Source organism: Coenobita brevimanus, chromosome 5 (assembly GCF_032717465.1).
Source record: "Coenobita brevimanus isolate Jiangsu-jjx chromosome 5, ASM3271746v2, whole genome shotgun sequence".
NCBI classification, from domain to species: Eukaryota; Metazoa; Arthropoda; class Malacostraca; order Decapoda; family Coenobitidae; genus Coenobita; species Coenobita brevimanus.
Genome location: NC_136958.1, coordinates 23,462,966 through 23,484,218, shown reverse-complemented (window position 1 = coordinate 23,484,218; position 21,253 = coordinate 23,462,966). Strand labels below are relative to the sequence as shown.

The 21,253-nt window shown below is 41.7% G+C and overlaps 1 pseudogene; it reads right to left on the bottom strand.

Moving 5' to 3' along the window:
• Positions 1-21,253, bottom strand: part of LOC145398503 (uncharacterized) — a 116,171-nt pseudogene that overhangs the window by 23,285 nt on the left and 71,633 nt on the right.

Sequence of the window (21,253 nt, the reverse complement as noted above, 5' to 3'; positions counted from 1 at the left end):
TTTAGCTCAGAAGACGCTTGCGACTCATCTTGACCAATATCTTTTTCTTTTTTTTTAATGCAAGTTTTTCAAGGCGCTAATAATTTTAACTTTGACCTTTGACATTTTTTATTTCAAGATACTTCTAACTTTGACGTGAACCTGCCACATATTTTTTTTTTAAGAGGCTAGACTCGTGACCTTGACCTCTGACCTTTATTTTTACCTAAGAATTTCAGGCTCCAACCGGTCGAGAAGTTCAACAGCCGATCAGTCTAAAGTTTCATTTTCTCAATTAATTTAGAGCTGTAAGTTTCGGTCCAAGTTTAAAACACCTGTGAAACTAGGAAACAGGTAGACAATGCTTCACATTATATAGCAAAATTACATATACGCTTTTTACTCTAACTTGGCCTAAAACTGCCATCCCTCCATCTTGAATACAGAACTGTAACAGTAGATTAACAACAGAACTGGACGCTGGTTCGGAAAAGTGCAGTGGAGAGGATTATGTAGAGCCGCTGCATTGTATTTTTCTGCCACTGAGCTACGTGAAATAAGCTGTAAAGAGGTACAAATAGAGAGAGAAGTGAGTGGGAGAGGGGAAAGGGAAGGAGAGAATGAGAGGAAAATGTGGGAGGGATGTATGTGGGAGGGATATAAGGGAGAAAGGAAAAATAAGGGAAGGTGTTTGGGGAAGAAAGGAGAAAAAGGGAGAGGGCGAGAGGGGAGAGAGGAATTGGGAGGAAGTAGAGAGAAGGGAAAGTAGGAAAGGGAGAGAGGAGTGGAGGAAGAAGAGGAGAGGGAAGTGGAGGAAGAAGGGGAGAGAGAGAAAGGAGGAGGATGTGAGAAGAATGAAATACGAGAACAAGGAGGAGAGGAAAAAGGATGGGGAAACGAGATTGCAACACTGGAATAAAAGATACTGAATAAGAAAAGTGGAAAACAGAGAGAGAGAGAGAGAGAGATTGAAACACTGATTGTATGAGCGAATGAGTGAGTGATTGACTATGTGCGTGAGAGAGAGAGAGAGAGAGAGAGAGAGAGAGAGAGAGAGAGAGAGAGAGAGAGAGAGAGAGAGAGAGAGAGAGATTGAAACACTGATTGTATGAGCGAATGAGTGAGTGATTGACTATGTGCGTGAGAGAGAGAGAGAGAGAGAGAGAGAGAGAGAGAGATGGGCGATTGATAAGACAGGAATCAGAATGGCAGGAGAAAGGAGATAACGATGGGATGAAGAAGAAGAAGAAGAGGACAAAGGAGGAAAGAAAAAATAGAAGAAAAGACAAAGAAAATTTAGAAGAAAGAAGAAAAAATATTGGAAGGAAGTAAATAAAATTGGTGCCTTCTGCGGCAGGATATCTTTATAAATTTGAGAGAGAGAGAGAGAGAGAGAGAGAGAGAGAGAGAAAGAGAGAGAGAGAGAGAGAGAGAGAGAGAGAGAGAGAGAGAGAGAGAGACTGACAGAGAGAGACAGAGAGAGAGAATTAAAAGGCAAAAACAAGCCACATACAGCATCGTACTTCATGGCTCATTCCCCGCCCTCCGCCTACTGGGAGAAAGAGAGACAATGAGAGAGGTAATAGTTCAAAAGATAGTTGTTAGAGGCAGAAGAAAAGGGCTAGGAAGATGCTCAGTGTATTTGAGAAGGGTACGCACCACCCTCCACCTAAGGGCTCATAGTCGCAAAGGTGATAGGTCCAGACTCTGGGATTTTCTCTAGCGCCCAGGTCCATCCTCTTTATCGGACAATGGATTTTGATGGCTTAACAGCCAGTCTGAGCTTGTTCGATAAAATGTCCTCGACTAGGTTAAGTGAGGTGAGGTGAGGTAAGAAGGCAGAGGTAGTCAAAGAAATCACATCAACACTCACACTTGACATCGAGCCTGAGTGTGTTGGAAGCCGCTTCCCCCACTGGGACGGAGTAGCTCCCAGCCTGCCCTCTGATGACCCCCTGCAGCACTAGGCTGTGGTTGCTGACTATGACGCCTCGAGTGACGTTGTGTTCCAGCACCGCGTTCTGGAAGGGAGAGGGGGAAGAGCTGGGAGTTAGTTCAGAGCAGTTAGGGAGTTTTTGACGGCAGTGTTAGGGAAAGACTTGGTCAAATAGTGAGAAGAAGAATTTGGTGGAGATGGAAGGAGTTGTTAGATGTTAATGTGGTTAGCGAGTGAATTAGTTAGTTATGGAGTTACTCATTTTCTTAGTGCATTCTAGATTTCGGGAGTGACGTGAAGAGAGTAGTTACAGGATATCTAAGGAGTTTTTAAGACAGTACTGAGATGTTCTTGATAAATATGTGAGAGGAAACAGAATATTCCAACACTGCTGCTGGTATCTACACACACACACACACACACACACACACACACACACACACACACACACACACACACACACACACAGTTTCAATATACCACTGAAATCCCGAAGCTATCTTGCTCAGTTTCCAAAATACCGGTACTGCGTTTCGTTCATTGCAATATTGAACTGTGCAACAGAGTAATGCAACCTGAATCTCCACTGAATTGCTGCAAACCTGAATCGTCAAATAAATTCATAGTAAGTCCGATACCTGAGTCCTCCCATTCTAGACTGCTTATTTATGAAAAATAAACATCTATCTATATACCTAGGCTGCTTCCCCTTTCCTTGGGGGAAGCAGCCTAGGTATATAGATAGATGTTTATTTTTCATTTATTAATTTGTCTTTATTTCAGTTGTCATCTAAATTAATTGTAATCTGTAAGTCCCATACCTGTGTCCTATTTTAGACCATTTTAGTTTTTCATTTTCTATCTTTCTCTTTCTCCTTTTTTCTATACCAGTCATTACCCGAATATCTTGGAAGTATAGCGGCGTTCTTCATTTCTCATCCACTTCCTTTATTCATTTTCTTCTGTTTCCTTCTATATTTCAGGAACCGTCAGAATCAAAAGCTTCTGTGTTACTCCACTGCGTCTCCCTCTTACTTTCATGTCCGTCACTTTTCTTCTTGGTCCATTAAAAATAAAGATCCATGAGCAGAGAAACATAGCAAGCCTCTCTCACATTAGGAATATTTAGAGAAACTCAATAGAAGTGGTGAAATACTGAGCCAACTTTAATCCCAGAATGTGTTTCCTTCTGTTTGTTCTTTCATCTGCCTTTGGTTCCTTCTCTCTCTCTCTCTCTCTCTCTCTCACTTTAATTTATACAGTACTTCATTTCCATTCTGTTTGTTATTTCATCTGCCTTTGGTTCCTTCTCTCTCTCTCTCTCTCTCTCTCTCTCTCTCTCTCTCTCTCTCTCTCTCTCTCTCTCTCTCTCTCTCTCTCTCTCTCTCTCTCTCACACACACACACACACACACACACACACACACACACACACACACACACACACACACACACACACACACACACACACACCTGTCTATTATCCATCTCTCTATCCATCCATTAATCTGTCTATCATCTATCATCTGTATCTCTGGGTCTATCTATATTTACCTTTATCTATCCACTATTTAAATATCTTTCTACCTGTCTATCTGTCTATGAATCTATCTATCATTTATTTTTATTTATATCCATGATCTATCTATCTTTATGGATGTATGTATGTGTTTATGTATGTATGTATCTGTCAATCCAATCTGTTTATCTACCTGTCCATCTATCTATCTATCTATCGCCCACTACCCATCACCTTACATTATGCCTCCACGCGACTTGAGAGACTTTGGGACTGCCCTTGATAAAGCATTCGAAATAGACATCATCCCCTTCCTTGATGCTGTCAGAGTCCAGCGAAAACCCGAAGCTGGCGAGGGCAGTTGGAAGGTCTGGAAAGAGGGATAGAGAGAGAAGTAGGTGAGGCTGGAACTGGAAGGATATTTGGAAGGAAATGTCTACCGAGGAGTGTAACTGAGAGAGACAGAACGTAAGATGTTGTCAGAATTCTGTGAAGACCCAAAGCTGGCAAGGGTTGTGGGCGGGTCTGGAAAGAGGAGGTAGAGGGAGAAGTAAGTGAGGCTGGAACTGGAAGGGTATCTGGAAGGAAAAAGTCTACCAAGGAGTGTAAATACCCAAACATTGTCAGACTCCAGCGAAGATCCGAAGCTGGCGAGGGCTGTGGGCAGGTACGGAAAGAAGAATTGAGAGAGAAGTAGGTGAAGCTGAAACTGGAAGGATATTTGGAAAGAAAGATTTACCAAGGAGTGTGACTGAGACGGAATGAACGTAAGATGTTGTCAGAATCCAGCGAAGACCCGAGGCTGGCGAGGGCTGTTGGCAGGTCTGGAAAGAGGAATAGAGAGAGAAGTAGGTGAGGCTGGAACTGGAGGGATATTTAGGGGGAAAAATCGACCGAGGAGTGTAAATACCTAAGTGTTGTCAGACTCCAGCGAAGACCCGAAGCTGGCGAGGGCTGTTGGAAGGTCTGGAAAGAGGGATAGAGAGAGAAGTAGGTGAGGCTGGAACTGGAAGGATAGTTGGGAGGAAAGAATCTGTCTTGGAGTGTGTCTTAGGAGGAAGGCACCTATGTTGTCTGGTTGCCATATCAAGACTGTTGAAAATGTCTTATCCTTAAAATGTATCCTCTTGTAACTTACGCCAGTCTTAAGTCAGAAATAATTTACGTTTTGTCTGACAAGAAAAAGTTAGGGAAGAGTATAAACACTGGCAGGCATTAGGAGAGGAAATATCTCACGGGACTGCAGAAGTGAAACTAAAGGAGAGTGTGAGAGAGAGAGAGAGAGAGAGAGAGAGAGGATGAGGAGGGAGGTAGATGAGTGTGAAGCTTAAAAGATAATGGGAAGGAAGAAGTCAAGATGGGATTAGGGTGTCGAGCTAGAGAGAGAGAGAGAGAGAGAGAGATGAAAGTAATGGAAGAGAGGTTAAAATTGTGAGATGAAGGGAAAGAAAGGAAGTGAGTGGGTGGAACAGATCCCTCGCTGTCGGAAGCTGTCTAGATATGAAGAAAGTTGGGGGCAAGTTTGGTGGTGAGGGAGCGAAGATAGATGTGGAGATAGAAAGAGGAAGAGAGGAGAGAGAAAAGTGAGCGAGAAGTAATATGAAGAGAACTGTAAAGAGGCAAGATGGAAGATACAAGTGATGAGAGAGAGAGAGAGAGAGAGAGATCGCTGAGGGCTTGTGAGGATTAACTGAAATTAAAAGATGAGGTGATGAAAGAAGGGAGACAGAGAGAGAGAGAGAGAGAGAGAGAGAGAGAGAGAGAGTACGAATGCCTTCAGGAGAGAGAGTAAGAGGTGAAAGAGGAGGAAGTGTGTGTGTGTGTGTGTGTGTGTGTGTGTGTGTGTGTGTGTGTGTGTGTGTATGTGTGTGTGTGTGTGTGTGTGTGTGAGACAGACAGACAGACAGACAGACAGACAGACAGAGTCAGAGAGAGAGGGGGTAGAGGGAGGGAGAGAGACGAAGGAAACTGATAGACAAGAAGGCTAATATGGTGGCTAATGAAATGAAAAATAAAACAGATGAAGCACAGTGAACAATGGTGAATTACTGATTGAAGAAGAAATGAAGAACAGACGAAGAACAATAAAAAAAAAATAAGTCCATATTTTAAGTGGAAATGACAGATATGAAAATATAAAAAAGTTAAGAGAGAAGGGAGTCAACAAAAGAAATGAATGAGACACGAGTTAGTGCAGTGAAAAAAAAATGAAGGAATGGCCAAAATAAGAGGAAACGAAAAATAAAAAGAATAATGGTAAATAGTAAAATAAATAAGTAAATAAAGCAAGAAAAAGTGGAGAAAAAATTGAGACTCAGTAAAGTGCTGATAAGGAAAAGAAAGGCATTTACGAAAAAGAGGAATTACGTAGAAGAGAAGGAGGAGGAGGAAGTGAGTGGAATTGGGGGGAGTGCATCTTGAAGGTGAGAGAATGATGAGTGATGGCTGGAGGTGGTGAGATAGGAGGGAAGAAGCATTATGAGGGAGAGTGTCTTTTATGGAACGAGGTGAGGTGGTGACTGTGTGTGTGTGTGTGTGTGTGTGTGTGTGAGAGAGAGAGAGAGAGAGAGAGAGAGAGAGAATGTGTATGCTTGTTCGTGTGTGTGTGTGTGTGTGTGTGTGTGTGTGTGTGTGTGTGTGTGTGTGTGTGTGTGTGTGTGTGTGTGTGTGTGTGTGTGTGAAAGAGACAGACAGACAGACAGAGACAGAGAGAATATGAGACAGTACGTAAGGTATGTGTGTATGTGTGTGCATGTGTAGGGGTATGAGAAAGGCTGACGGACAAAACAGAAAGACAGAAAAAAAAAAAAAACTCAACTCCACACACGAGAAACAAAAATTTACTTAATAATAAGATAAACGAAAATAAAAAGAAACTAACGACCTTAAATGAAACCATCCTCACTTGTCCTTTATTTCAGAAACTTTTGACAAGAATTGAAACGTACGAGCAGGCAAAATTAGAAGGTGTGAGAGAGAGAGAGAGAGAGAGAGAGAGAGAGAGAGAGAGAGAGAGAGAGAGAGTAGATTGTGTGTGTGTGTGTGTGTGTGTGTGTGTGTGTGTGTGTGTGTGTGTGTGTGTGTGTGTGTGTGTCCATACTGCACATTAACCAGAGAATTTGTGTGTGCACTCTAATCCTCACCCAATTGTTAGCTGAAGAATGAAAAATGTTAATGATGATAATCGATGATGATGATGATGATGTGTGGCATATATGTGCTGTGTGTTTAGTTTTATTGGTGTTACGTGTTATATATGTGAGTTAAATACCAGGGAGAATATTACCCCATCTCCCCTCCTTCACCCACCTCAAATATTCTCAAGACAAAGACTGGAAGGAAGAAGAGAGAGTGTTTTAAGAAGGCATCAGAGTTACCTTATGAGATACAAGGGTTACTTAAATGATTCAAAATGATACAAGGACGTAGCTGCTTAGAAGGTTCTAAGTGATAAATAAAAGGACGTACTTACAAGGTTCTAGGTAATGCAAGGTTTAAGGACGGACTTAGAAGGTCAAGGTGGCATTTATAGGTTCACAGCCGTACTTACGAGGTTCAACATGGTACTTAAAAGGTTCATGGACTTGCAAGATTCAAGGACCTACTTACAAGGCTGCAGGTGGTACTTACGAACACAGTACTAACACAAGTACTTACAGTGGACAGAGAGGGCCCACACCTTCTCCATAACAGCGTGGTTGGCAGCCGAAGTCTCAGCCTGACACCTGAGCTAAGTCCGTCGTCCGCAGGGGAGGGATGAGAGCTTGGGTGCTGCTTGTAACATTGCCATCACTCGACGTCTGTGTGTGGGGAGATAAAGGGTGAGGCAGGAGGGAGATTGGAGGGAGAAGGGGAGGGAATGAAGGAAGATTGGAGGGAGAAAGGGAGGGATGGAGGGGGACTGGAGGGAGAAGAGGAGTGAATGGAGGAAGATTGGAGGGAGAAAGGGAGGGAATGGAGGATGACTGGAGGGAGAAGGGGAGGGCAAGGAGGAAACGTGAGAGGGAGGAGGGAGAAAAAGCAAGGAGAGGAGAACTGAGAGTAGGGCAGGAGAAAATGTAGGGAGGAGGAAGGAAGAAATATGGATAAGAGAGGGAAGACTGGGGAAGCATGGATGAGAGGGAGGAGGGAGGAATCGTAGGGTAGGAATGTGGGGAGAGGAGGAAAGGAGAGGTGGAGGAGGGAGGAAATGTAGGAGGAAAAGAGTAGTGAAGGAGGGAATGTCGGGTGGAGGGGGGAGAAAGGAAAAAAAAAAAGTGAAAATACAATTGGCGTCGAGAGTGGGAAAAATGTGAAGTAGGTCAGAGAGAGAGAGAGAGAGAGGCAGTTGTGAGGGATAGGAAACAGGAGGGACGGCAAAGGAGGTAAGAAGAAGGAAGAGGAGGGAGGAATGGAAAGACTGAAAAATAGGAAGAGAGACGAAGGAGGAAGGAAACGATGTGTGTGTGTGTGTGTGTGTGTGTGTGTGTGTGTGTGTGTGTGTGAGAGAGAGAGAGAGAGAGAGAGAGAGAGAGAGAGAGAGAGAGAGAGAGGACGAGCAAGAGCTGAAGTACACCAATAATTTACTAACAAAGAAAACGAGGTCCGGGGCAGGAAAGAGGGGAAACTTGTAAAGAACTCCGAGATCACCCACATCAATCTTCCCTAATTCTCAATAATCCCTACATCATATATCACTGCTGCTGCTGTTTTTTTTTTTTTTTCCTCTTTCCCCTCCCTACCTCGATTCCTCTCTCTCTTTCTCTCTCTCTCTCTCTCCAATTCCACAGACCCTATTAAATATTGACACAAGGCAGACCTCCGCCTCCTCCTCCTCCTCCTCCTCCTCCTTCCCACCCTGACGCCTTCGGTAGGGAGGTCTCGGCATTATTAAACTTGGCTCGTTGGAAAGATCGTCTGCGTGTAAACTTCGTCCAGTCAGCACCGAAAACTACTGTCTTAAGAAGAAAATTGTCTTCTCTTCACTCTTTTCTTCTTTCTTGACCCCCGCAGTCCCCTCCCTCTTCACCATCGCACACCCTTCGTTTCTTAGAGTGTTGTGTGTGTGTGTGTGTGTGTGTGTGTGTGTGTGTGTGTGTGTGTGTGTGTGTGTGGTCTGTGTGAGTGCGAATAAATAATATCAAATACTTATAAACTCTTACTGCGCCTCACAAATCTTGCAGACATAGCTAACAATTTATTTTAGTTGATTTAGTGATGTAGAACCAGAACTGAAAGACTGCATCCAGAGGTGGGCGTCTGAAATAAACGTCCGATTGGCCCCCTGTCGTTCCCATGACTTTTTATTTGCAGGAAGAAGGTAAGGAGTGTATAGAATGTTTCCAAGTCTCTAATTAATCCTACAAAAAACAATTCTTACGAGGGAGATAACAGATTGTGGTTCTTTTCAGTAGGAAGGACACGGAAAGGTACTTGCAAAATCTTCTCATATCTCTAGTTCGTCCTCCAGAAAGAAATCCGAGTGACGACAAGGAATTGATCGTAACAAAGTCTTTCCAAACCCTCCACCATCTTTCTTTTCTGCATTAAATTATTCCTTTCTGGTAACTCTGCCGTTTTGATGACAGGGGAAGAGTAAAATGGCTTACAAATATATTCATTCACCAAGATAATAACTTTCCTAAATGTTCCTGAAGCTTTTACAAGCCTCTCATGTCAATAAAGGAAGGTTGGTAGTATTCCTCACGTCAGTAAAGATGACAAATTGGTATTATTTCTCATGTCAATAAAGATAGCAAGTTGGCAAGATTTCTCACGATTCTTTTAAGGTGATTCTAGAAAGTAGTCAAGTTTCCTGTGCATCTGTTAACACTCTCAGGCTCCTATGACCCACTGTCATCTGAGTAAATCCAGCTTTGTTTTCTTTATTACATTGTCAGGGAGTTTGATACATATGAAAAAAAAAAAATCGTGGTGATAGGTAAATAGCTCTTCACTAGAAATTTGCCGGATGGTTTTATGTGTGTTTTGGAGACGGCTTAGTCTGCTGGTGTTGGCGTGGGTGTGGCAGTGGGAGTAGGTAATTAATGATGCAGAATAGACATTGATAACGCTGACAGAGCCGTCCCTGCAACACACGAGATATCACCAGGCGGAGTGGAAGAGGAGAGTTATAAATGGACCACTCTGTATACAATACTAATAATAATAATGATAATAATAATAATAATAACAATAATAATAATAATAATAATAATAATAATAATAATAATAGTAGTGTTGTTGTAGTAGTTGTATTATTATTATTATTATTATTATTATTATCATCATTATTATTATTATTATTATTTTATTATTACTCCTGCTGCTGCTGCTGCTGCTGCTGCTGCTGCTGCTGCTGCTGCTGCTGCTGCTGCTGCTGCTGCTGCTCTTCCTCCTCCTCCTCCTCCTCCTCCTCCTCCTCCTCCTCCTCCTCCGCCTACTACTACTACTACTGCTGCTGCTAATAATAATAATCATAATAATAATAATAATAATAATATTAATAATAATAATAATAGTAATAATAATAATAATAACAATAATAATAATAAATACCCACGGTCTCTGTAGCATTAAGGACTCTGCTTTTTTTTATACTTCCTTTGTACCATTTGACAGAAGGCGGTGGTCTCAATCCCCGGACCTCACAAACAACCTGGTAGTTTTTTGCCGGCCGTCAGAGGGGGTGAGGGGGCCCGTATCACAACACTGAGGGGCGGTACTGGGGAGAAAGAGACCAGGAGAGGGAGGGGGGGATTAGGGAGTGAAAGTGATGGAGGAGGAGAAATCAACCCATGCTATTTTTTCTTAACTTTCTACTTCCAGACGCTTTTATGCAACCTGGAAGAGACTTGTTGCACACCAGAGGGTTAATGGAGAGAAAATCTGTCATCTTCGTTACCCAGAAATCCCTCCCAAGCTGAATATAATCGTCTCGCAGTGAAAGCATTAATGGGGGGAAAGAAATGGGGAGGGAAGGGCTTATGGGGTGATGAAAGATTGCGTCTGGGGAGAGAACTGTGTAGATAGGGGGAGGGCAGACCAGTAGGCAGGGCCAGGGGTTGAATTTGGGGAGGGGAGGGATTGTGCGTGATTTTTATTAACTGGATCTAGTGTGGCAGTGTGTGGTGTGGTGGTGTGGTGATGTGCAGTGTTGTAGTATGTGAAGGTGGCAGTGTGTGGTGTGGCAGTGTTTGGTTTGTCAGTAGATCAATGAGGTGCAGTTAAGTATGGAATGGTAATGTGTGTGTGTGTGTGTGTGTGTGTGTGTGTGTGTGTGTGTGCAGAAATAATTGCTCCAGTCCACCTTAAGTTCGAAAATGTCCCCCTGGTTTTGACGCCCCAGTAAAACTTGAGTTTACGAGCCAGACAGACGAAGGCGGGATGGACCAGCTTTAGGCTCACGGTTCACTTCAACCATCACGACCAGGGAAGTGGGCAGCGTCAGGTTATTATCGTACGCCTCGCAGGTCAGGAGCAGCTTCAGGTCGTTCCGCGTCAGGGGGCCCAAACTGAGGGTGTTGTAGGGCTCTGCAGGTCTGGACACAAGGTTGGGGGTCGTAGGAGAAGGAGGAGGAGGGCTCGTGGAGGCTAGGGTCGTGTTGGTGAGGGTGGTCGCGTTGGTGGAAACTGGAGGGGTTGCAGCGAGACCCCCAAAGGGATTCTTTAACTCCATATCGCTATCCGTGAGGTGGATGTCCTTGAATCACACAACTGAAGGGCGAGGCAGACCTAAAGGGAAGTGGAAACAAGCAGAGTTAAATATGGCATAGGGAGAGATAATGAAGTGTCCTTAAACTTAACATCAGAGGGATGTGGTAGGATTTTAGGGAAGTAAGAGAAGGTAAAGTCCACACAGGAAGAGATGATGGGGTGACCTTCAATCACACAGCCGAAGGACGAGGTAGACCAGGAGGGAAGTAGAAGATAGTTAAATTAGACATAGCAAGAGATAATGGAGATGCCTGGTAATTATTTCAGTCCGATAACGTATTGTATTGTGTATTATTGATTTTGTCAGACGATTTTACTTTCACTGAGAAGAGAGAGAGAGAGAGAGAGAGAGAGAGAGAGAGAGAGAGAGAGAGAGAGAGAGAGAGAGAGAGAGAGAGAGAGAGATATTTAAATAGTCTAGCGTCTCCAGAAATAAAGTACAGACAGGTATTAGACATGTCCCGACCACGAACAGGTTGCTGATGGGATGGGATAAGAAAAGAGAGTAAATTAAAAAATCGACAAAAAAATCAGAAAATGAACCACGAGAAAAAGGGCAGGGAAAAATCGATGAAAAATTAAAAACAAAAAACTAAGTGGCTATTTGCCAGGAACTGTTAAATAAAGGAAGAAAAAAAAGTGAGTAAACGAACTGTGAGTGGGAGGGTAATTTTTTTTTTTTTTTCTTGTTTTAGAGGAAGAAAAATTGGGCATTTAGTTTTGAAGGTAGTTAGGATTTCCCTTTTTATTACGGTATTTTTTTTTTAGTACGCCAGTTAATGCATGCACACGCAGAGAGGTGGTACTCCATAAAACACACACACACACACACACACACACACACACACACACACACACACACACACACACACACACACACACACAGTTAACCATATGTTAGATTGGCCGTAAAAATCTGATACTTCCTTCAGAACTAAGATTTTCCTTATGTAAGCGACTTTTTCTCTGTATTTGTCATTCTTTAAGATTTTTAGCTTCTTCCGTAAAGGAATAACAATCAGAATTTTTATTATTTGTTAAAGTAGTTTGCGTGTTTTTTCTGACTGTTGGTAATATTTGTATAATTGTTATTATTGTTGTTGTTGTTATTATTATATTATTATTATTATCATTATTATTATTATTATTATTATTACTGTAGAAACATTGTCAAGTGTGGGATGGAGGTGGAAGGAAACACGGGTGAAATAGAGGTGAGCTCTATTCTCGACTAGTTTCGCCTGTGTCTTCTTCAGCGGTACAGAAAAACTCACGGACTGGCTGAGCTTATGTGCAAGTGGTGAGGAATCGCCCTCTGCCGGCTGTCACTATGCCGTCCTGTGTCGTGTCCCCTGGGACACACTCTCTGTTTCACCCGTGTTTCCTTCCACTTCCCTCCCATTATTATTATTATTTTTATTATTATTATTATTATTATTATTATTATTATTCACCTATGTTTGTTTGTTTGTCCACACGATATCTCGAAAAGTTCTCAGTGAATCTCAATGGAATTTTGTGGAAGGGTGGGCCGTGGGCCAAGAGAGAATTGGTTAAATCTTGGGGGGGATCCGGATCATCCTATGTATCCCGCGTAGTATCTCAAAAAGTTGTCAATAAATTTCAATAAAATTTTGTGGAAGAGTGGACCATCGGTCAAGGAACAATTAATTAAATTTGAGGGCGGATTCGGATCCTGTGTATTTCACACAATATCTCCATGGATCTAGATCCGGATATTTTTTATTGACATTGGCGAAGGTATGCGCTCTCTGAGTGCTTTCTATTTATTATTATTATTATTATTATTATTATTATTTTTATTATCTACATGATTATTATTCTCTACCCATACATGACTGCTGTAGAACAGGTTGCCGCGACCCAGGGCATCTTAAAATGATTGATGAACTGTATGAAATCATCACGAATAGCAGCCAGATCTCTAGCCAAAAATATATGAGACGATGTATTAAGAAAAACAAATTTAATGTAATCCCAGGGTGGAACCGTTGTGTTAAGGACAAACACAGTGTTGCCAGAATAAAATATCTTGACTGGGTAAGGCATGGCAGATTAAGAGGTACAACTCTACATGAAGAGATGCTAAGTTCCAGAAAAGAGTTTAAGCGAGTCATCAATGAATGTAAAAAGAATGAACATAGAGAAATGTGCCGGTCTATTGTGGACAAATTCTATAACAAAAATAAAATTCACTTTTGGAGTGAAGTTAAGAAAAACAAATGTATTAACAAACTCTCAAATGTTATCGATGGTCACAGTGGTGACTTGGAATTAAATCAAGTTTTTTATGAGAAATTCTTACGTAATCAGCCTCATAGTGCTGCGGATGCGGAGGTGGTTATTTGTAACGAGATAAGAAGAGCCTGGCCTCACGAGAGAAAGATGTGTTTAACAATCTCCAGCATAACTCTAGGAAAGCTAATACAGCCCCTCAGCGCTGGACAAGGTCATGACCAGGTTAATTCACTATTTTTTAGGAATGCCTCAGAGTATTTTTTATGTTATCTTGCCCGTTTTTATAACACGTGCTTTGCTCATTGTTACCTCCCTGGAAATTTACTGAAGGGTACCAACACCCCTGTATTAAAAGATACTAAAAAGAATGTAACAGATTCATCTAACTATCTACCAGTAATGCAGTCATCATGCCTTTTAAAGTTTTTTGAATTATTTGTTTTAGATATCTTATCCGAGAAGCTCGTTTTAAATTTTAGACAGTTTTGTTTTGAATCTGGCTCATCAACCACTGATGCTTGTTTTATTTTAAAAGAAATTATGAAGCGATACTCTAGGTACAAGAGATCAGGCCTAGCCACATTCATTGATTTAAGTAAAGCTTTTGATAGGGTAGACCACTTTATTTTAGGTAAGAAGTTGCTACGGTGTTCTCTGCCAGTTGACGTGGTACTAATGATTCTGCATTACCTAAGAAACCAGCAAGCTAATATTAAATGGCGAGATTCTTTTAGTAATTACTGTTTTATAGAGAAAGGTGTGAGACAAGGAGGAGTTTTGTCATCTTTATTATTTAATTTTTATATAGACAGCATTATTAATGAGATAACAGACACTGATGTTGGATGCTGCTATGGAGAACTCAGATGCAATATATTAGCTTATGCAGATGACTTAGTACTACTGGCAGAAGCATCTGGAGAAATGGACACTTTATATAGTAAACTTTGTATCTGTATAGATGAACACTTGCTTACGGTTAACAGGACAAAATCTAAGTGTGTTATTTTTAGTAACAAAGTGGATGAGACAACAGAGAGCATTGAGCTGAACGGTGATACACTGCAAGTAGAAAAGGTTTTTAATTATCTTGGACATAATGTCTGTTTTAATTTTAAAGACAATGACGATATTATTTTTAGACTTAATGATTTTTATGCCTCATTTAATAGTATTTTTAGGGATTTTAAAGCTGTTGACAGGGACACATTTTTATTTCTTTTTAAATCTTATTGGTTACCAGATTACGGACTTCCATTATGGAACCATGATTCTTCTTTTAACTCAAAAAATTTTAAAGCTTTTGAGATTGCTTTTAGCAAAGCATTAAAGCGTATATGTGAAGTACCGATGATTGCCAGCAGTCCCATCACGGCAGCTGGGTGTAATCAACTGCTGCTTAGGCATCACGCTGCACTAGTCCAAGCCAGATACTGTAAGAGAGTGGTAAGGTTGCTAAACCCTATCTTAAGGATTAGTATCCCACTTATCAAGGAGGGATTTTTTTATGCAATACCTTTTTAAATACTTCAGAGATGTATATAATGTTAATATTTTTCATGAACAGCTGGATATTCTGAGAATCTCGGATTGACTGGATACAAAGGCACGAGGACAGATGCAATCCTTGTATGTTTTATGGCTATTAGCTTAATTCTAGCATAATTTTTGTCCCACATTTTATATATGTGTGTGTGTGTGTTTGTGTGAGTGTGTGTGTGTGTGTGTGTGTGTGTGTGTGTGTGTGTGTGTGTGTGTGTGTGTGTGTGTGTGTGTGTATATGTATGTACAGTATATGTGTGTTTGTGTGTGTGTGTACATGTATGTATATATGAATGTGTATATATATGTATGCATATGTGTGTGTGTGTGTGTGTGTGTGTGTGTGTGTTTGTGCACTGTATATGTATAGTTGTTTTATATTATTTTTTTTAGTTTCACTTTTAGTATTGCTTATATTTTAGATTTTTTAGTTTTTGATAACTTTTATGTACAGTCATATGTGGCCTTTTATTATTATTTTATTAGATTTTAACTTTTTTTTTCCTATTTCTTAGTACATGCTTATATAACTTTTTATTAAGATTTTCTGTTTTTATGATTTGCAGATATTTCTAATGTTTTTTTTTTATCTTTATATTTTTTGTCTTAGCATTATGGGTTACTTATTTTTTTCCTTTCCTGTGTTTTAAAGCTTAATTTGTAATCATTTTATATCATTAATTATAGTTTTTGTTGCCCTAAGAGAGCAGCAGTGATTTGTTATTTTTATGTACAGTATATGCATGTGAGTGTATACGTATATGTATTTATACGTATATATGTGAGTATATTGTGTACACTATATAACTTTCAGTGACTACCTAAATGGCTCAGTTGGTAAGCTGCTGTACTCACGCAGTTACAAGCGCTGGTTCGATTCCTCGCATTTTTGTTCCCGCAACGTCCATCTCAGCAGTTACTTCAGCAAACAAGGTTTGAGGTTATGGCACACCTAATGTCTGACTTGGCTCGTATCTCGGACTGGGGTAAAAGTAATTTTACCCCCTGGGGGTAGGGGAGGTTTCAAGAATATTCCCCCAGTATCCCTGCTTGTCGTACGAGGCGACTAAAAGGGTTGGTGGTGGGTTAGTGCCCCACCCCGTAAAGAGAACTAACTAAAAAAGCGAATAAAGCGCCTCGGACCCGGACGGACCATACGTTGACGACTAAGGAATGGACAAAGGACATTCTTAGGGTGGGAACGTGGAATGTGAGAGGAGTGAATGATGACGTGAAAGAGAGAGAGATTGTTCAGGTGCTTGAGGATGCAAAAGTGGATATATGTGGATTGACTGAAACTAAATGGTAAGGTGAAAGGGTGAGAGAATGGGAATATGGTTTAGGTATATGTGCGGGAGTCAATGAAAATGAGAGGGCAAGAGAGGGAGTATGTCTGATGATAAGCAAGAAGTGGAAGGAGAATATAAGAGAGTATGGAACAGTGGGTGCAAGGATTGTATGGGTGAGGATGAAAGTAGGTATACAAGCGTGGGCGATTGTATGTGTGTACGCCCCGACAGAGGATCGAGTGGCAAGAGCGAAAGATGAGTTTTGGGCGAGTGTAGAAGCGTGTATGGACAAGTTTGAGAGGAGCGAGAGAGTGCTGTTGATTGGAGACATGAATGGCAAAGTTGGGAATGTACGAGTGGATGGAGTGGTTGGTCAGTGGGGTGTGCCAACTGACGTAGATGGGAATGGAAGTGCTTTGGTGGACATCTGTGCTGGAAAGGGGTTGGCAATAGCCAACACCTACTTTCGGCATAAGATGATCCACCGGTACACATGGAGAGTAATGAGGAGGATGGATGGTGAACTTGTTGAACGAAAGGCAATGATAGACTACGTGTGTGTGAATGAGCGAATGAGAAGACAAGTGTTGGATGCAAGAGTGTGGAGAGGGGGGGAATGGAGTCTCGGACCATCACTTAGTGATGGCCAAGGTAGAGCTGCAAAGAAAGTGGTTGAAGAGATGAAGGGGAAGACAGGAGGAAGCAACTTCTGTGAGAAGAGTGGAGAAATTGCAAGATAGTGAGAAAATGACAGAGTATAAGAGCATAGTGGAAGAAAGATTGGGAAGGTATGAGCTAGAGCAGATGGAAGGGGTGGAAGACGTATGTAAGATATTCACGGAAGAGATAGGTGCAGTGTGTGAGGCGGTTTGTGGAGTGAGGAGGAGATGCAAGGGTATGCAAGGGACAGCATGGTGAAATGATGAGGTGAAACGAGCTGTGGAACAAAAGAAGAAGGCATATAGTGAATGGTTAGCCAGTAGAGGTAGGGGAGAAGATGAGAGAGAGAAGAGAGAGGTATATGTGAGCAGGAGAAGGGAGGTTAAGAGACTGGTGAAGGAGAGTAAAAAGAAAGTGGATGAAGAGTTTGGGAGGAATCTGAGTGTGAAATGGAGGGAGAGTAAGAAATTGTTTTGGAAGGAGGTAAAGAAAGTAAGGCAGTGTGAAAGGGGAAATAGCAGGGGAGTGAAAGATAGGAATAATAGATTGTTGGTGGAGAAGAGAGAGAAACTGAGGAGATGGAAGGAGCACTTTGAGGATTTGTTGAATGTAGAGAGTGAGAGCAGTGCGAGTATAAGTGGTTGGGGAATGGCTGGGAGAAGAAGAGATGAGAGGAGGGAGAAAGAGATCAGTAGGGCGGAAGTAGTGGAAGCGATGAAGAAGATTAAGTTGGGAAAGGCCCCAGGAATGGATGGAGTGTGTGGTGAAATGCTTAGGTATGGGGGTGAGATTGTTGTGGAGTGGATATGGAAGTTGTGTAGATTGGCTTGGGAAGAGGGAAGGGTTCCAGAGGACTGTAAATCAGGTATATTTGTTCCTTTATACAAAGGAAAAGGGGAGAGAGAAGTATGTGGTAACCATAGGGGTATTTGCCTACTTAGTGTGACTGGTAAAATATATTGTAGAGTACTCATTGATAGGGTTAGGCATATGACAGAGGAGCTAGTTGGAAAAGAACAAGGGGGATTTAGGAAGGGAAAAGGGTGTGTAGATCAGATATTTGTCCTAAGATGTTTAGTGAAGTATCTGGAGAAGAGAAGGAAAGTGTATGCTGCCTTCATGGACTTGGAGAAAGCTTATGACAGAATAGATAGGCAAGGTATGTGGAAGGTATTAAGAATGTATGGAGTGGAGGGGAAATTGTTGAGTGCTGTGAAGAGTATGCACGAGGGAGCTAGGGCTGCGGTGCGAGTGGATGGTGAGCTGAGTGAGTTCTTTGATCTCAATGTGGGACTGAAACAGGGTTATGTGATGTCTCCATGGCTGTTTAATATATACATGGATGGGGTTGTAAAGGAGGTGCAGGGTAGGGCAGTGGATGTGGGGGTGGCTCTAATGAATGAGGGTGAGATTTGGAAGCTTCCGGTGTTGCTGTTTGCTGATGATACAGTACTGTTGAGTGAAGATGAATGGGAGTTACAAGGTTTAGTGAATGAATTTGAGACAGTGTGTGGGAGGAGGAATCTGAAAGTTAATGTAAACAAAAGTAAAGTTATGGTGTTTGAGAGGAATGAAGCCACAGAGTGTGCAGTGAGGTTGGATGGTGAGGATATGGAGAATGTGAGTGCATTCAAGCACTTGGGTAGTGTGATGAGTAGGGATGAACTTTGGGGGATGAAGTGCGTGAAAGGGTACAGCAGGGAAGGAAGGTTGTTGGTACACTGAAAGCAGTGATGAGAAATAGGAAGGTGAGTATGGAAGTTAAGAAGTCACTGCATGATAGTATTGTGATCCCTACCCTGACGTATGGAAGCGAGGCATGGACCTTGCAAGAGGGGAACAAGTCAAGGGTGAGAGCAGTGGAAATGAGTTACTTGAGAGGAGCATGTGGAGTGACGTGGAGGGACAGGTTGACGAATGAAGAAGTGAAGGAACGATGTGGGGTGGATGTGGATGTGGTTGAGAAGATTAGGAGAAATACACTGAGGTGGTTTGGACATGTGAAGAGAATGGAGAATGAAAGACTGACTAAGAGGGTGTATGTAGGTGAGGTGGAGGGAGGGAGAGGGAGGGGTAGACCGAGGATGAGGTGGAGGGATGGAGTTGAGAGGTATATGAGGGAGGGGGGGGTGAGTTGGGGGGAGGGTAGTCAAATGGTGGGTGACAGAGCGACTTGGAGGCGTTTTGTCTGCGGCCACCCTTTGCGGGATTAGGGCGTCGGGCTATAGATAGATAGATAGATAGATAGATAGACTACCAAATTCCATCTATCGGAAGGATATGCTATTGTTAAGTATGTTATGTACTGTACACAGGCCTCTGGAATTTCTGGGTTATGTAATATTATGTAATATGTATACAGTATGTATACTGTATTACGAAATAAAAAAATGATGATGATGATGATGGCTACTTCAACAACTACAACTCTGCCATTATATCTGTTATTATTATTAGTTTTATGAAGATGATTTTTATTATCTTTTTTTAGAGCATTCTTTACCTATAATAAGAGAAACGTAATTCACATATTTTCCAGCGAAATTTGAGCTACCTTTTTGCGCTATTTTTTATTTATTTATTTATTTTATTTTATTTTTTTTCCCTGTGATTAACACCCCAGAATTTCATGTATTTTTTTGCTGCGTTAAAACTGGATTCCCGGAAAATCTGAATCTTTCTTTAATCTCATGGTCGAAAAACTCTGACTGTTTTCCAACTGAACCAGACGATTTTATTCAGCTGAGAGTGAGTTATGGGAGACTTAGTTGATATTGCCATTATTTTTTATTATTATTATTATTATTTTGCAGGTGATAAATCTAACGCAAAATTTAGCTAACTTACTCGAGATTTTCCTAAGTATTTCAATGATCAATTTACTACGATGGAGAGGGACGCCTTCACGTGCTGGCACTGATATGACAAGGCTGTGGAGCTTCCTGGATATGCAAATATCTCTCAGTTCCCCCCCTGTACCCCAAAAGAGTGATGGTGGACGACATAAAGAGAAAAAATGTAAGCCTGCAGTCCACTGGGTTCATGTTTCAGGTGAAGATGGGGTTACGACTCAACGTTATTGTGGCGACTTTTATTATTGTTACTACTACTACCACTATTACTACTACTACTACTGCTGCTACTACTACTACTACGACTACTACTACTTCTGCTGCTGCTGCTGCTGCTGTCATTACTATTATTATAATTATTATTATTATTATTATTATTTGCTATAATTATTATTATTATTATTATTATTATTATTATTATCATATTCTTGCTACTTTCAAAGGGATTTAATCATCGTAGACTCGACTTCAAGAGGCCAGATATATAACTCAGTACCCCCTTGACTTCTGATGCTCCTTATTAAGAAAAATTAATATCTCGCGGCCTCCAGATTAAGATGAAAAGGAAGGCGTTTTGTAAGGGTGATAACTCTCTCTCTCTCTTGGGGGGCGCGGTAGCACAGTGGTAGCGCGCTGGACTTGTGATCGGGGGATTGCAAGTTCGAGCCTCGCCCGGGCTGCCGTGCCGGGAGGGGTAGCTCCCTCCTGTAACCCTAGCGGGGCTATATAGTCCAATACAGGGCTTAGCTCGGGGGAACTCCATTTCTCCCATTTTTTTTTCTGTGGTGTGTGTGTGTGTGTGTGTGTGTGTGTGTAGAGGATGTGAGCTGTAGTATTGTCGTATTTTACCACCTTAAAAAAAATACCATATCGATATCACGAGCATGATCACACACACACACACACACACACACACACACACACACACACACACACACACACACACACACACACACACACACACACACACACACACACACACACGCCTTCAGTTACACCATCTCAACAGACTTCCTTCCTATTTACACTTATTTCACTAATAATTTTTCTAACTGTTTATTCCACTAACTGCATATTTTACTTATTTTTCTTTCCTCTAACTGCTGATTTCGCTGACTGCTTTCCGATTTGACTTCACACTGTTTGTCTGACTGTTTATCTGTCTTGGTCTGTCTCTCCAGGATCGGCTCATGAATTTTTACTTGATTTCGGAAGTCTTGTGTCTGACAGGTGTTTTCTTTAACTCTCTCTCTCTCTCTCTCTCTCTCTCTCACCCCGAATTTTCCACCTCCCACTCATTTTATGTCACTCACCACATCACTCCCCACCAACTCCTTCACACTTTCCAACTTTACCCCAATCTTCCCAATATTCCCCAACTCTCCCAATTTTTTCCTTACTGCTCAGTCTCTGTCCACACACACTTTCCCCACTCCCTCCACTACCCCCACTCCATTTCCTCCACTCCTTTTTCCCCCACACTCCCTCCACTACCCCCACTCCATTTCCTCCACTCCTTTTTC